Here is a 15,013-nt window from a genome sequence, read left to right as displayed (position 1 = left end):
ACCAGAATTATCGTATTTTGCCTAATATTATCGTACATCCAAAGGAAAAATAATATACACACATCAGAACTGCATTATACACTGTATTGAACATTTCATTAATTTTCATTCATTTTCATATGCAAATGACATACTACACATACAAAGGTTACACAAAGGTGTGTGTGTGTGTATATATATATATATATATATATATATATATATATATATATATATATATATATATATATATATATATATATATATATATATATATATATATATATATATATATATATATATATATATATATATATATATATATATATATATATATATATATATATATATATATATATATATATATATATATATATATATATATATATATATATATATATATATATATATATATATATATATATATATATATATATATATATATATATATATATATATATATATATATATATATATATATATATATATATATATATATATATATATATATATATATATATATATATATATATATATATATATATATATATATATATATATATATATATATATATATATATATATATATAAAACTGTATATTGATAAAAGCTTACGTACAGTGTCAATGTGCATGTATCTCCAAGAGGTCAACGTATCAGTCAACCGTCAGTCCATCATTCTCCGCAACACAACCTACACTGGAAAACCGTTATTATTTATTTCTTTATTTATTGTTGCCCATTATTGCCACATAATGAGAATGTTTTGTTTTTTCATACCGTTATACGTCAAATAGAACATATGATAAGAGAAGGAAAACTCGCCCTTCACCATACTAACACTAAGAGTCACACTAATAAGATCATTTTGTCACTTGACACTGACTGTGACTGACAGCGTCTCTCTCCTTTTTCCTTCCCTCCCCAGTCCCCAGCCCCTCTCTCTCTCTGAAATGTTGACATCGATATTTTTTTCTTTACACCTTATTACAAATATAAAAAAAAAAAATACTTTGCCACTCAATTATCGTATATTGGTGTACGATTCTTACCTATGTATCGTACATCGTACAAACAGCCATATTATCGTATAAATACGATAATTGTCGTACAATTAACATCACCGGACGGTGGTGATGGGTTGCCAATGTTGCCAGGGGCGGGCCCCAAGGTGGCTTTTATCTGTTTATCCAACTGCTAATGTTTTATGTGATAAGATAAATGCAAGAAAAATTATGGGAAGTTAGAAAAAAAAATTACATTTTGTTTGAGCAAAAAATTCCGTAATCATCTACTTTTAACAAAATAATTGCAGTTAATTAACTTCCAATTATTGGTCACACTGTCACTACCATGGTACAATAACGAAAGTTTATTGTACCATGGTCACTACAGTATGCAATGCATGCACAGTACTAGAAAAGACAAACAAGATATTTATAATTACCTACGGTAGGTACAAGAAAAAGAGCTACTAAAGAAATACATGTAGACTATTTTAGTGATTTTTGCCAGAATAAGCTAGATTAATGTTCGTAGGTAACTGATTTGATTTGATTTCATAAGTTTATTGTTGAAAAAAAAAAAAGTACAACAAAGGAGATGGGAGGAGCCTGCGTAGGTAACTGTAGAACAAGAAAATAGAGTGGTTAGTGATGTAATTAAGAAAAATTGAAAGTATATATATATATATATATATATATATATATATATATATATATATATATATATATATATATATATATATATATATATATATATATATAGGTAATAATGATAAATTGTACCGGCAATTAAAGTCTTGCTTCTTCACTTTTTATTAGTTCTTCAATACGTTAATTAAATAATGATTTTAAAAATCTCATTCATCGTCAATTAAGTACGTGGGGCTTCGATCGGTCCTATTATAAGGCGTGATGTCAGCACTCTTTTTTTTTATGTAAGAGAGAGAACTGCCAAGGGCAAAAAAAATAAACATTACAAAAAGAAAAGGCCCACTTGAATTGTAGTCTCCATAGAAGAATCAAAAGAATTAGTCAAAATTCAGGGACAGATGTCTCTACATCTCTCTCTCTCTTAAAAGAAGTCGTAGAAAGATGGAAATACAGAGACAGGCAGGGAGTTCCAGAGTTTACCAGTGAAAGGTATAAATGATTGAGAATACTGGTAACTCTTGTATTACAGGGTTACCAGAACAGGGTTGAGAGGAAGAAGAAATTAAGCCTTGTGGAGCGAGGCCGTAGTAGGAGGGGAGACATATATATATATATATATATATATATATATATATATATATATATATATATATATATATATATATATATATATATATATATATATACAGTTTGCAAGATCAAAAGAACAGTTAGCATGAAAATAGCGATAAAAGATAGAAAGGGATGCAACATTTCGGCGGCGGTGAGAAAGAGGCTGAAGACGTCAGTTAGAGGAGAGGAATTCATGAGACAAAAAAACTTTTGATTCCACCCTATCTAATAAAGCTTCATGTATGAGTGGAATCCCCACAAAACATGCGAAGAATACTCCATACCAGGGCGGATAAGGCCCTTGTACAGACTTACCAGTTTGAGGGCGAGAAAAACTGGCGGAGATGCCGCAGAACGCTTAACTTCATAGAAGCTGTTTTAGCAAGAGATGAGATGTGAGGTTTCCAGTTAAGATTATGACTAAAGGACAAACTGAGAACATTTATTGTGGAAGAAGGAGACAGTTGAATATCATTGAGGCAGGGATAATTGTTTGGAAGGTTGTGTCGAGTTGATAAATGGAGGAATTGAGTTTTGAGGCATTGAAAACTACTATGTTTTCTCTGCCCCAATCAGAAATCTTAGAAAGATCAGAAGTCAAGCGTTCTAGCTGTGGCGTCCCTACCTAATCTACTGACTGATTGATTGATTGATACATTTATTGCTGCATTAATAAATAAATGCAACAAAGGAGGAGGATGGATCTTGCCACCCACTCCCTGGGCAAAGACTTAAGGTTAAAGTATCAAAAATACAACAATAGGCAGTATACATAACAAGAATACAAGTACTTCAATAAATAAATACAGATGTTGCACACCTTATTGCCTAAACATCCTACAGTCTGGGGGCAAACTAAGGATATTCCCTGAGTATATCCCTGAGAATGGTTGAGTATAGGAGATGGTCAATTAGGCTATACAAGTCATGTTGACCTTGTGGCCTGAATTTAGCAATGAGAGGACATGCCATGATATAGTGACGCAGAGTGTGTCCCCTTGGTGCAGCACACAGTACATAACACACACCGTGAGAAGCACTGACTTCCCAAAAGTATTTTGTAGCCTAATCTGAGCCTCATTGCTACCCTGTCGTGTGATGGAGTGTGTCTCCCATACGTGTAAGCACACCTCTGGGAGACACGTACGTGCATAGTGAAGACTAGTGCCACTGCCCCTATGGCAACAAAGCTCCAACTGATCACTAATGCTATTATGTACAAAGTCCGTAATGCTACTCTTAACATAACCCAGAGTGTGCTCAGTGCCAGGGTCCACTGTGCCATCTTGGAGGGTACACTGAGCAAGGCGGTCTGCTTTTTCATTTAGCGGAATACCCACATGAGAGGGTATCCAGGTGAAATGGACCGTGGCACCAGCACCTTCTAGGGCGTGGATGAGATGAAGACACTTATTAACTAGATCACTATTGACTTCGTGAAGTGTTGGACATCTCTGAAAGGACGTGGAAAGATGTAAGGTGGTATCATCAGCATAAGAGTGGAAAATGAAAGAATGCTTACTCTCAGATGTATTCAACCACAATAATCATTAATTAATGCACGTACTGGAACATTACAATATAGGATATATGGTTTGTTCTATCCTAATCATTATGCTACAATAATTCTGACATATCAGGTCAAATGCGTACATACTGCTCTAGGTAGTACATATCTGCAAGTACACATAGATAATAAAGAGATAAGATTTCATATACGTCATTGAACTTTGGACTGTCAAGATCAGCGTCGACGTCTAGTCGTCTACCATGGATGTTGCCAGCTTTACAAAATATATATATATATATATTTTTTTTTCTGGCACAGAATTATTAATATGTATAGTAGGTACCATAAAGAAAAAGAAAGTCTTTCGACTCAGTCTATAGTGATTAGAACAATGAACATAAAATTAGCTATAAGCATAAATAATTATATATAGTCTAGTAGTTTTGTGCATGATTTTGAACCCATCGAACCTTGACAAGCCTGCTAGGTATAGCTGAGATGCACAGGTAATTCGTGAAGTACTGCATTTTATAGATTGAGTGCTGGGGAATTATATGTTTGATAAAATTATTGGCAATTACATCTTAACATAACATATAACATAACATAAATAATAGGATAACAAAGGGCCACCAGGGCCCATCCAGGTTATCCTGTATCAGTCGCACAGCGACCTCGTCATCAGTACTTCCCTTCTTATACATCTCCTCTCAAATGAAAACATGTTTAATTCCTTTAATCTATCTCTATACTCCAGGCGCTTTAATGCGGGTATCATCCTAGTTGCTCTTCTCTGAACTGCTTCTAACATGTTGATATCCTGCCTATAATGGGGTGACCAGGCCTGTATGCAATACTCTAAATGGGGCCTAACATAGGAATTATATAAGCTACGCACCACTTCCTTACTTTTATAACTAACATTACTATTTATAAAACCCAGGATCCTATTTGTCCTATTTCTTGCTTCTAAACATTGCTTTGAAAATTTCATAGTCCTGTCTATCACTACTCCTTTCCCTCCTCTAACTAACATCCCTCCATCTCATAGCTAAAGTTTGTGTTGTCTTTACCTAAATGCATAACCTGACACTTTTTAGAATTAAACTCCATCTGTCACCTGTCTGCCCATGCTATCAGCCAGATCTCGTTGTATTCTTAAAGAACTGCTCTCTCTCTCTCTCTCTCTCTCTCTCTCTCTCTCTCTCTCTCTCTCTCTCTCTCTCTTAAAATACATCTGCAAAAGCTTTATTGTAGAACAATTTTTCCCACCACAAGCTAGAACTATAACTACTATAGATCGTTCGTTTTTAGGAATAGTCAGCTTTAATTGAATATCACAAGCTTTCGCAAACAGCGTCATAGATACCATAGAGGCTCTTCCTGTAAAAGCAGTTTTATCAGCAGCATGTGAATACGATATTATCTGTAATGAAAATAGTAAAAACAAAAGGGTTGTTATCAGAGTCAATACGGAGAACGCTCGTCCTCTGTGACGTCATCAGTCGTGACGTAGTTCTCAAAACAGACTGATTGCGCGGGAAAACGAACGCTCCAGAGAATCAATAATTTGAAGTGGATCGCGAATTCAATACATTTTCCATTTGACACATGTGGTTTGGTGAATTAATTGTGGTATTGGACATCTGCTCTTCTTTCAAAAAATATGTGAGGAAAGCAAAAAGTGAGTTAGATAGAGAAGAAGCTGAGTGAGGCAAGCTGGCCGCGGCAAGGGTTGTGTTGACGGATTTACGTCTTTCCTTTGGATCACTCTCCTTTAATTTTGATGATACTGAAAGTAAGTATCCTGTTATTACATCTCGTACTTGAATAATCTCAAACCGTATGTAGGTCCTCAGCTTTCCAGTGGTCAGAACTTGTGGGTAAGGTGGTAAAAGCTGCGACAGTAGTGACATAGAAAATTAAGCAGACGAGAAGGATGACATCCGGCAGTCTTATCTCTAGTTAGTCATTTCCAAAGGGCATGGTGTTATTGCATGAATGACCGACGTTTCTAGTAATTTTGGTCTCTAGAAAACTTAAATAAAGGCTAGGACTTAAATTTAAGATGCCCAAAAGGTACCTTAGGTTGGGTAGCATGACCCTCTTGTGGGTTGTTTCAAAATGTGGCCCTAATATATCAGCCACACGGTATGAGTGACTGCTGCAGCACGTGTATCAGTGTACTATTAGGGGTAGTTCTGAAACAGGAAGCTTCGTGTTGCTTATTACCAGTCTACACTCCCTGAATGAGTCTGCCTAAACTGTGTTAATTGGTATTTACTAAATCAACTGGTTTGCTCACCTAATAAGTGCCTAGAATTATTATGCCTTTCCCAAACCTGATAGGCAAATTCCCCTTTTTATTCAGAATTTAGGCAGCTTCATATAAATTTACTAACTTTAACATCAAACACAAAATTAGTGATTCTTGATGAAAATTAGAATTTGAATAAGAATTAATGTAAACTTTATTTAATATCTTGCTTTGTGAGGCTAGACTCATGTTCCTGCAGGGCAAGCAGGTCAGGTCATGTGGGGAGCCTCACTGCAGGGGTGTGAGGATTCCAGTGTTGTGTTGTGTCTAGCACCACTAAGTCCTTAACTGATACTTACATGCCTCCTGTTGGGCTCTGGGTTTTATTAGCATATCCTTATCAAGACATTATATTTAAAACAAGTGATTCAAACATATTTCTGGGAAGGATTAAGTATGATAAATAGATTGGAAAGAACATTATAAATTCATGCTTGATTCATGAGGATAAGATGGTGAGAGTGATAAGACTTGGAAAAAAGATAGAAGGCTGAGATCACCCAGTACTAGCTACATTGACTGATTCAGGAGTAAGGAATGAAAAAATGGAAATATCAAAGAGTTAAGTGAGACTGTAACTTTAAAGAAGTTTAGACTGGCATATGATCTAATTAGGGGAGAGAGAGAGAGAGAGAGAGAGAGAGAGAGAGAGAGAGAGAGAGAGAGAACTTGATCCGGAACTGTCAGAGAAGGCAAAAAACCTGACAGACACGAGAAAGGGGAAGCATGTGGTCAGATCACCTTGGAACAGAAGAGTTGGCAAGGTGGAGAAACAAAGATCACAAGAGTAAAACAAATTTCTGGTGTATCAAGTGTTGGTGATGTAAATAATGTAAATAGTAAATTTATTGTTATATTCTCAAATGTGGATGTATTCACTAATGATAAGACTTTGGAATTAAGGTTATCACTGAATACTATGAATGTTTAAACTAAGTATGATTGCATTATCTGAAATTAAACCAAAACACTTCAGATATGAAAGAAATCAAGAGGAATATAAAATAGAGGGATATGTGATTGAGGAGAGTAATTTATTTGGTGTTGCAGGCAAAAATCTCCTGATGTATGTAAAAAATAGTATTAAGTATAATAAGTGGAGTTGTCACATATTTGTGTGTATTGCTGTTTGGAAATTACTTTTCATGTATAGAAATTTATTTTGGCCCAAATATACGGGAGTCTTAGCAGCTTGGAAGAAAATAACCAATTGTTGTTGGATCTCATGCATAAGATCATTGGCATGAAGGCAACTTGCATGTTTATAATGAAAGATTTCAATTTACTACAAATAAACTGGGAAAAAATATACTACTTGCTCTGGAATAAGTGAGTATGGGACTAGATTTGTAGAGAGTGTGCGTGACTGTTTTCTGACCCAGCATGTGGACGAATTTAGCAGAATAAGTGGCAAAAATGTGAACAATGTACTGGATTTATTTTTCAGTAATGACAAGTCAGTTGTGGAAGATTATACAAGTGACCTGTAACATGCAGAAGGCCTTAGACCAACCAGGTGAACCAGGTAAAATGGTCTACTTTATGAGAAAGGTGATTATGATTTGCTGAGGAAGGAACTGGATATCGACTGGCTGAACTATGTATCAAATGTTATTAATATTAAAGAAATGTGGAATAAATTAGAGATGTACCGATGCATCGGTATCGGAATCGGCGGTATCAGCCCATTTCTTGGGTATCGGTATCGGCTTATTGTATGCCGATACTTCCAATACCTAAAAGGAATTTACTACTTAGTGATATATTCGATATAAGATATTGATGATACCAAATTAATATAATACGGCGTATTAAGTTTCCGTGGTGATTACCATATGTCATAGAATACTGTTTTCTGTGGTAATAAGCCACAACCTCTAAATTGGATGTGTATGAAACGCGTATAGGCTGAACTCCGGTATCCTGTCACACGGTCGGTCATGAGTCACCACGCATTCTCACTGTCTCTCAGTCAGACGCTGCTCCTCCACCCACACAAAAACAAAAGTTCACACAGGTGAAAAGCTTATGTTTTTTAACTATAATCTAAGAATGTCAAACTTCAGATATTGAGAATCCAACAAAATGATTTGGTATATATATATATATATATATATATATATATATATATATATATATATATATATATATATATATATATATATATATATATATATATATATATATATATATATATATATATATATATATATATATATATATATATATATATATATATATATATATATATATATATATATATATATATATATATATATATATATATATATATATATATATATATATATATATATATATATATATATATATATATATATATATATATATATATATATATATATATATATATATATATATATAGTTAGGCATTTTGCATTATTGTAAATGACAGAATATTCTTATTTGATTTATAATTAACAGTGCTAGTGCTAGCCTTTTCCAAGATATCATACTGGAGTAGGTGGAAGCTCGAATTATATATGTATATTAATTTTAATGCAAGTTTAATTTTTGAGCTACTTGTGTTAACCTAAGGATGTAAAATTTCCATAACTAAGAAAGTAATGATTCTGTTTTGTAATCATGTGCATTGTGTATAATTTGTTGCATATTAATTATTTAAGATCATAGCAATACACTAGAAATTTAAAATAAAATAAACTTTTTTTCTATTTAATTGAAAAGATTAGGTGAAAGCTCATTTTTCTGAATTTGTCTACTAATGTCAGATGAATTAATATCAAAGGATGTCAATTTAATTAAAGAGAAACATACACATCAAAATGAGTTTCTTTTTGCTAATATTTTGTCTGTTTTATAATTTTAATAATTTAAAAAATACTTTTGATCGCCAAAATATCGTCAGTAAAATTAATAATGAAAATGCACAAGACCAAATGGTCTCTAAAGGAGTAAGAAGTAAGAATTTAAAATAACTGACAAGAATCAGAAGACTGAGAAGATATTCATTCCAATTACTGAGTAATGTACCTTTGCAAATGGCTTCAAAAAGCTTCTAGAATTGCTCCCATTTCACAAACGTGCTCAGAAGGACTTACAGCATCCCCCAAAACAAAGCCTCCCATCTGATAACGCTCGCCGTCCACCAACTCATCCTGGTGTCCAGTGCAGTAATCACTATAAGTAGTAGTATCGGTATCGGTGGTATCGGTATCGGTAGTAGTATCAGTATCGGCCCAATTAGGTGGTATCGGTATCGGTATCAGAATCAGCCAAAATTTTGGTATCGGTACATTTCTAGAATAAATTCAAATCAAAACTTAATGCTGTAACAGACAAGAGTGTGCCCACAAAAAAAAGGAAATTTTAATAATTTCAGGAAGAGAACAAATGAAAATTTACATATGAACAAGAAACTATGGTCAAAGATAAAGAGAAAACAGAAATTATGGACAAGAATGAAATCCTTGAAGAGAAATCTGAGTATAATTGACAGAAATGTGTACTTAGAGACTGAGAGGGAGTACAGAAGACTGAATAATCAAATTAGAAAATAAGAAATACAGTAAAGGTAAAAGAAAAGGAGATTGCAAAAAATGTCAAGGATAATCTAAAAGTGTTATGGAAATATGTCCAGGCTAAGGTTAAAAGTGAACCAGGAATCCTAGATTTATATAAGGGCACAAATGAAGATGGTAAAACTGAAACTGATTTGGAGAAGGTGAAAATTTTAGCAGAACAATTCTTAAAGATGTTTGTAGGAGAGCCGGAAGGCAAGGGAGGTGGTGGCGTAGTGGATAAGGTGGTGAGCATGGGATCGGGCAGACGTCCATACATAGGTTCGGATCCCACCACATACCACTTTGAAACTATGTCATTTATCGAGTGGTTTAAAGTTACCTACATGTCACCATGATAACCAGGTTCTAGGTGGTTACACCCAAGATGCACTCTAATATGGGTGCCACCATAAATAAAATTGCCTATGGCACTAATGGGCAGAAGCTGAACAGTGCTTCCTATACACTCTTCAAGTGTGCCTACAGGCGCTATAGGCAGTAACATAAAAAAATATATAAAAAAAAAGATACCAGACTGTGTGACGAAGGATGTACCAGTATTGAATTAGTTGGATATCAATCAGAAAAAAATTAGAGGATCATAGAACAGCTAAAGAAGCACAGATCTCCTGGACCTGATAGAATCCACCCTAGGATTGTAAAGGAAGGTATGGAACTACTATTAAGTATTAGTGCCTTTAGAAGTAATTGTTTCAGTACTTTTTTGAGCACAAGGAACTTCCTCATAACTGACTTATTGCTCATATTGTGCCTATATATAAAAAGGGTGATAAGTGTAACCCAGGAAATTATTGGACAATCAGCCTAACAAGTGTTCTATGTAAGATCTTTGAGGCCATAATAAGGGATGAGATAATGACACGATTGGGAACATATAATTTATTTAGTGAGAAACAGTATGGTTTTATCTCAGGACGGTCAGCAGTGTTGTAGCTCATGAAAGTTCTGAATAAATAGACTGATATTATTGACAAGGGACATGCAGTGAAAGTGATATACTGTTACTTCACAAAGGCTTTTGATAGAGTTGCACATAGAAGACTGTTAAGTGAAACAAATAGTCATGGTATTGGAAAGCAATTTCAAGAATGGATTGCAGCCTTTTTAACACAGACATCTAAGAGTCGTATTGAAGGGAGAAAAATCAAGATGGAAGCCATTGACAAGTGGAGTCTGTTCTCGGGACTTTGCTGTTTGTTCCTTTTAGAAATGATCTGGAAATTATAACAAATGACAATGAAATTTACATTTATGCAGATGATACCAAAATCTTCAGACCTATCAAGGAGCAAGGTGATTGTAAGAAGCTACAGTAAGATGTAGATGTTCATTCTTGGAGTAAAAATCAGCTGCCAAAAATTTTCATCCCGATAAATGCAAATACATGAGGATAGGGAGACCATCTGTTGAAGACCAAGGCTATCAAGTGGGAAAAAAAATTAAATAGGGTTGACTTTGAGAAGGGTGTGGCTATTATTATTAATGACAAATGAAGTTGTGCTTACGATTTTGCAGAATAAGTAAACAAAGCCAATAAATTAGTTGGATTAATTAGGAGAACTTTTGTTGCATTGGATGCTGAGATTTTTAAAACTTTGTTCAAAGCAGTGATAAAACCACATTTAGAGTAAGCAAATTCAGTCTGGAATCCTCATCTCATAAAAGACATTGAAATGGTGGAGAATGTGCAACACAGAGCTACAAGGATGGTTTCAGAATTAAAAGATCTTAACTATGAAGAAAGACTCAGGAAACTGGAACTACCAACACTAGCTTACAAAAGGGCATAGGGAAATATGATAGAAACCTTCAAGGTTCTGACTGGAAAATATGATGAGATATGTTGCAAGGGATTACTGAGATGTAATGAAATTACTGTAAGCAGAGGAAATCCACTGACTTTTCAAGACAAGATCTAGATTGAATGTAAAGAAATATGCCTTTCCATGTACATTGGTAAACATGTGGAACCTTTTGCCTGAGTGGGTAGTTTCAGGAACTTCCGTAAAGAAATTTGAGGCAAAACTAGATCTATTCTGGGCAAGTCAAGAATTGTATTATGATTATAAAGCACATGAGATTTGCCACATGCTACCAAAATATGGAATTGAAGATCTGGAGCCACAGGCATAAGCCTTTTTCCAAGAGGTCACTTATAAGAACCGTAACAATATTTGTTAGAAATGCTAAAAAAAAAAAAATCATTCATAACACATGCTGAAACCTTGATATAGTTAGTAAAACAACTTTCGTCCACTGGTGTGAGATTGGGATGTTACTGGACAAATCTCTGTAATGCTGTGTAGCAAATCTTGATGATATTTTCTGACTGCTAAAAACAGTGGCATTATTTCAGGAAGTATGACAGTGTACTTAATCCCTGTGAAGGTATTGTTGCGGCACCCAATATTTCTTCGCTAGAGACAGTATACTTTTATTGTGTCTCACAGGACACTACAGGCACAAATATTCAAACCAGGCAGAGCATAGTATCAAGTGTTGTGCACATCCAGACACACCCCAGGCACAGTCACGTGTGTTCACACACATAAAGAGCACAGAGCCACTAGGACATCCCCATAGAATGCAAAAGGCCAGATGTGGGCATCACAAGCCTCATCACAGCCACCCAGAAGGTTAAGAACCCAGCGCACTAACACACATGAGGCAAACACATTGAAGTCCCTCTCAACTGCATTTTTCAGCGGTTGGTTATTCTCAAAGACGAGACATCTTTGTCATGCATTTCATCCTCAGGTCAATCCTCAGGTACCACAATAGACACCTTTCAGAGACTCCAACAGCCTCTGTTCCTCAAGCAACAGGAAGGTTCCACAGTCACCTATGATATCTCCCCTCTGTGGCTTTTTTTCCAGGCCAGCATTACTTCTGTTCTCCACAGCATCTTGCACAGGCTGCCACACACCATGTGTGTATTCACCATTGCTTTAGGTCTGTTCATTGAAGCACCTACAGGTGCTGTCTCAGATTCATGGGCACCAAACTTGTTTCACCATTCTTGCTGCTTCCGCTGCTCTTTTCCACATGCTTCACATTCTGTCTGTCTCTAGCTCCGCAAGACAATTTCTTCGCTCTGATCCTTGTCACTTACTGATGCTCACTGCTGCCTACTTTCTCTCTTTGTGGAACATGGGACCCAGACAAACCACTATAGCTAAAAAAGCACAATCAACTGGCCTCAAATTATTTTTTATGAGCATCCCAGGTCACTACATCAAACAAGAAATATTTTACTATATAACAATACAATACAATATAACTACAGGTGCTATACAATAGAAGATCACTTCACCAATCAATGCACCAAACCCAGAGAACACACAATATGCTCCGAATGCTCCAGTATGGACCACACCTGTAAAGACTGCAACTCACCCAACAAAAAATACATAAACTGTGAAGGAGATCACAGGACCCTCGCTGCAAAATGCCCCTTAAGAAAAGTTGTAATTAAAAACAAAAGACTTCTGCACGAAAAATCTGCTCAAACTGCATACAGTCAGGCAACAAAACAAAATCTCTGAAACCCATCTACCACACCAACAACTACTATCAATAATGAAACCCACGCAAAAATCTTCATGTGCATGATGCATGCCCACCTAGCCAATATTGTCTCCCCCGGCAGTTATGAAAAAGAATTGAACAGCATGCTCACCCTTAACAACATCACCAATGTAAAAGTGCCAGCAAATCCACAATCCAGTAAAATAATAGCCAACATCCCAAATGAAACCCAGAAACATACAGAAGACAAAGACATCGAACTAAACATGGAGGAAACAGACTCAGAAGACGACACATCTCCCGCATTGGCAATAGCACTTCCCACACAACAGAAGAAAACACCACCTAAGGAAAAAATCAAAATAAAAGCAAATGACATTGGACTCCAAATACACACATCAAAAAGCACAGGTTGGCCAAAGGAAAATCTTACCAAAAAGAAATTAATTCAAGGAATCGAAGAAAGGAAATATAAAATAACCTTCACCACACAGAACATGAATGCAACCCAAATCCTCGAAGCAATAGAGAATGAAGAACTAGAACTAGAACAGTGCTGGACAATAACAGATGACTCTAATTTCCGGAAGATTAGGTCTGGCAGGACCATGGAAAGGACTCCACCACCCAAACCTGATAAACATAGGAAGAACTCTTTAAATATCTAATTCTCTAACACAAATAAAATAATTCAACAACAATGTCCTAGCATGGAGTAAAAGAAAATTCGAATTGAATAATATATACAGGACAATAGACGCCGACATTATTCTAATAAATAGTCATTGCTTAAAAAATAACTCCACAATAAAAATTCCTGACTACACGATTTAAAAAAAAAAAAAAAAAACAGAGTCTCAAGCTGACGGCAACGCAATAGCAATTAAGTACAACCTTCAGTATAAAATTATTGATGTTTTCTTATCAGATCTACTTGCAGTCGAGATAGAAACAACCACGGGTAAAGTAATAATAGCAACAACATACCAACCCCCTTCAAGAGATTTTCTGCCGACCCCTGACTTCTACACTCTTTTCCGTAGGAACACCCCAGTATATTTTCTAGGCGACCTAAATGCCAACCACCACATTTTTGGCTATAGCAGCACCAACACCAAAGGCAGACAACTCAACAGACTTATACAAAACAGAACCATACAGCATTTGGGTCCACACTTTCCCACATACTTTACCAACATGAGAGGAACACATCCAGACATTGTACTATCTAACCAATGAACCTATCACAACTACAATATTACACAAGGCCCTCTAACAACCAGTGACCATCTACCAATAATCTTCACACACTCAGTTTCACCAATACTTATACCTTCTCGCAGACCACAATTCTCTAAGGCAGACTGGGACTCATTCGGAAAATACATAGATGAACACATCCAGCATCATCAATTGCATCACGCAAACTTAGAGGAAATAGAGCAAGCAATAGAAGATTGGCACTCAACAATCAATACAGCAGCAAGAAAATGCATTCCAACAACATACTACCGACCCTTACCTGCGCACAAATTCAGTCATTACACAAAAGTCATCCAGACAATATTCAGTAACATTCAACACCATGCATTCAGGTACGGTTGGACACACCAAACATATCAACATTACAAAGCCCTCCGATGCCAACTAACTGAAAGACTAATAGAAGAATCCAATTGGAACTGGGGAGACACCTTTGAAAAAACAGCCAACATCTACAAAGAAGCCAGCACGTTCTGGAAGTAAATAAAAAATCTATTAGGCCAAACAACACCAGATCCACACTATATTTACAACAAAAACAACATTAAGGTATATACTCCAGAAGAAAAGGAGAAAACACATAGAA

General features: G+C 35.3%; 1 protein-coding gene across 1 annotated transcript in view; it reads left to right on the top strand.

Annotated features, from left to right (window-relative positions):
* The first annotated feature begins 5,271 nt into the window (after nucleotides 1–5,271).
* The window catches only part of LOC123520507 (ankyrin repeat domain-containing protein 11-like), a 108,523-nt gene continuing 98,781 nt past the window's right edge, over nucleotides 5,272–15,013 (top strand). Inside the window, exon 1 of the mRNA XM_045282818.1 lies at nucleotides 5,272–5,554. The gene's annotated coding sequence lies outside the window, so the exon portion shown is untranslated. The remainder of the gene's footprint in view (nucleotides 5,555–15,013) is intronic.

Source organism: Portunus trituberculatus, chromosome 47 (genome assembly GCF_017591435.1).
Source record: "Portunus trituberculatus isolate SZX2019 chromosome 47, ASM1759143v1, whole genome shotgun sequence".
NCBI lineage: Eukaryota > Metazoa > Arthropoda > Malacostraca > Decapoda > Portunidae > Portunus > Portunus trituberculatus.
This window is presented reverse-complemented; position numbering and strand designations above follow the sequence as displayed.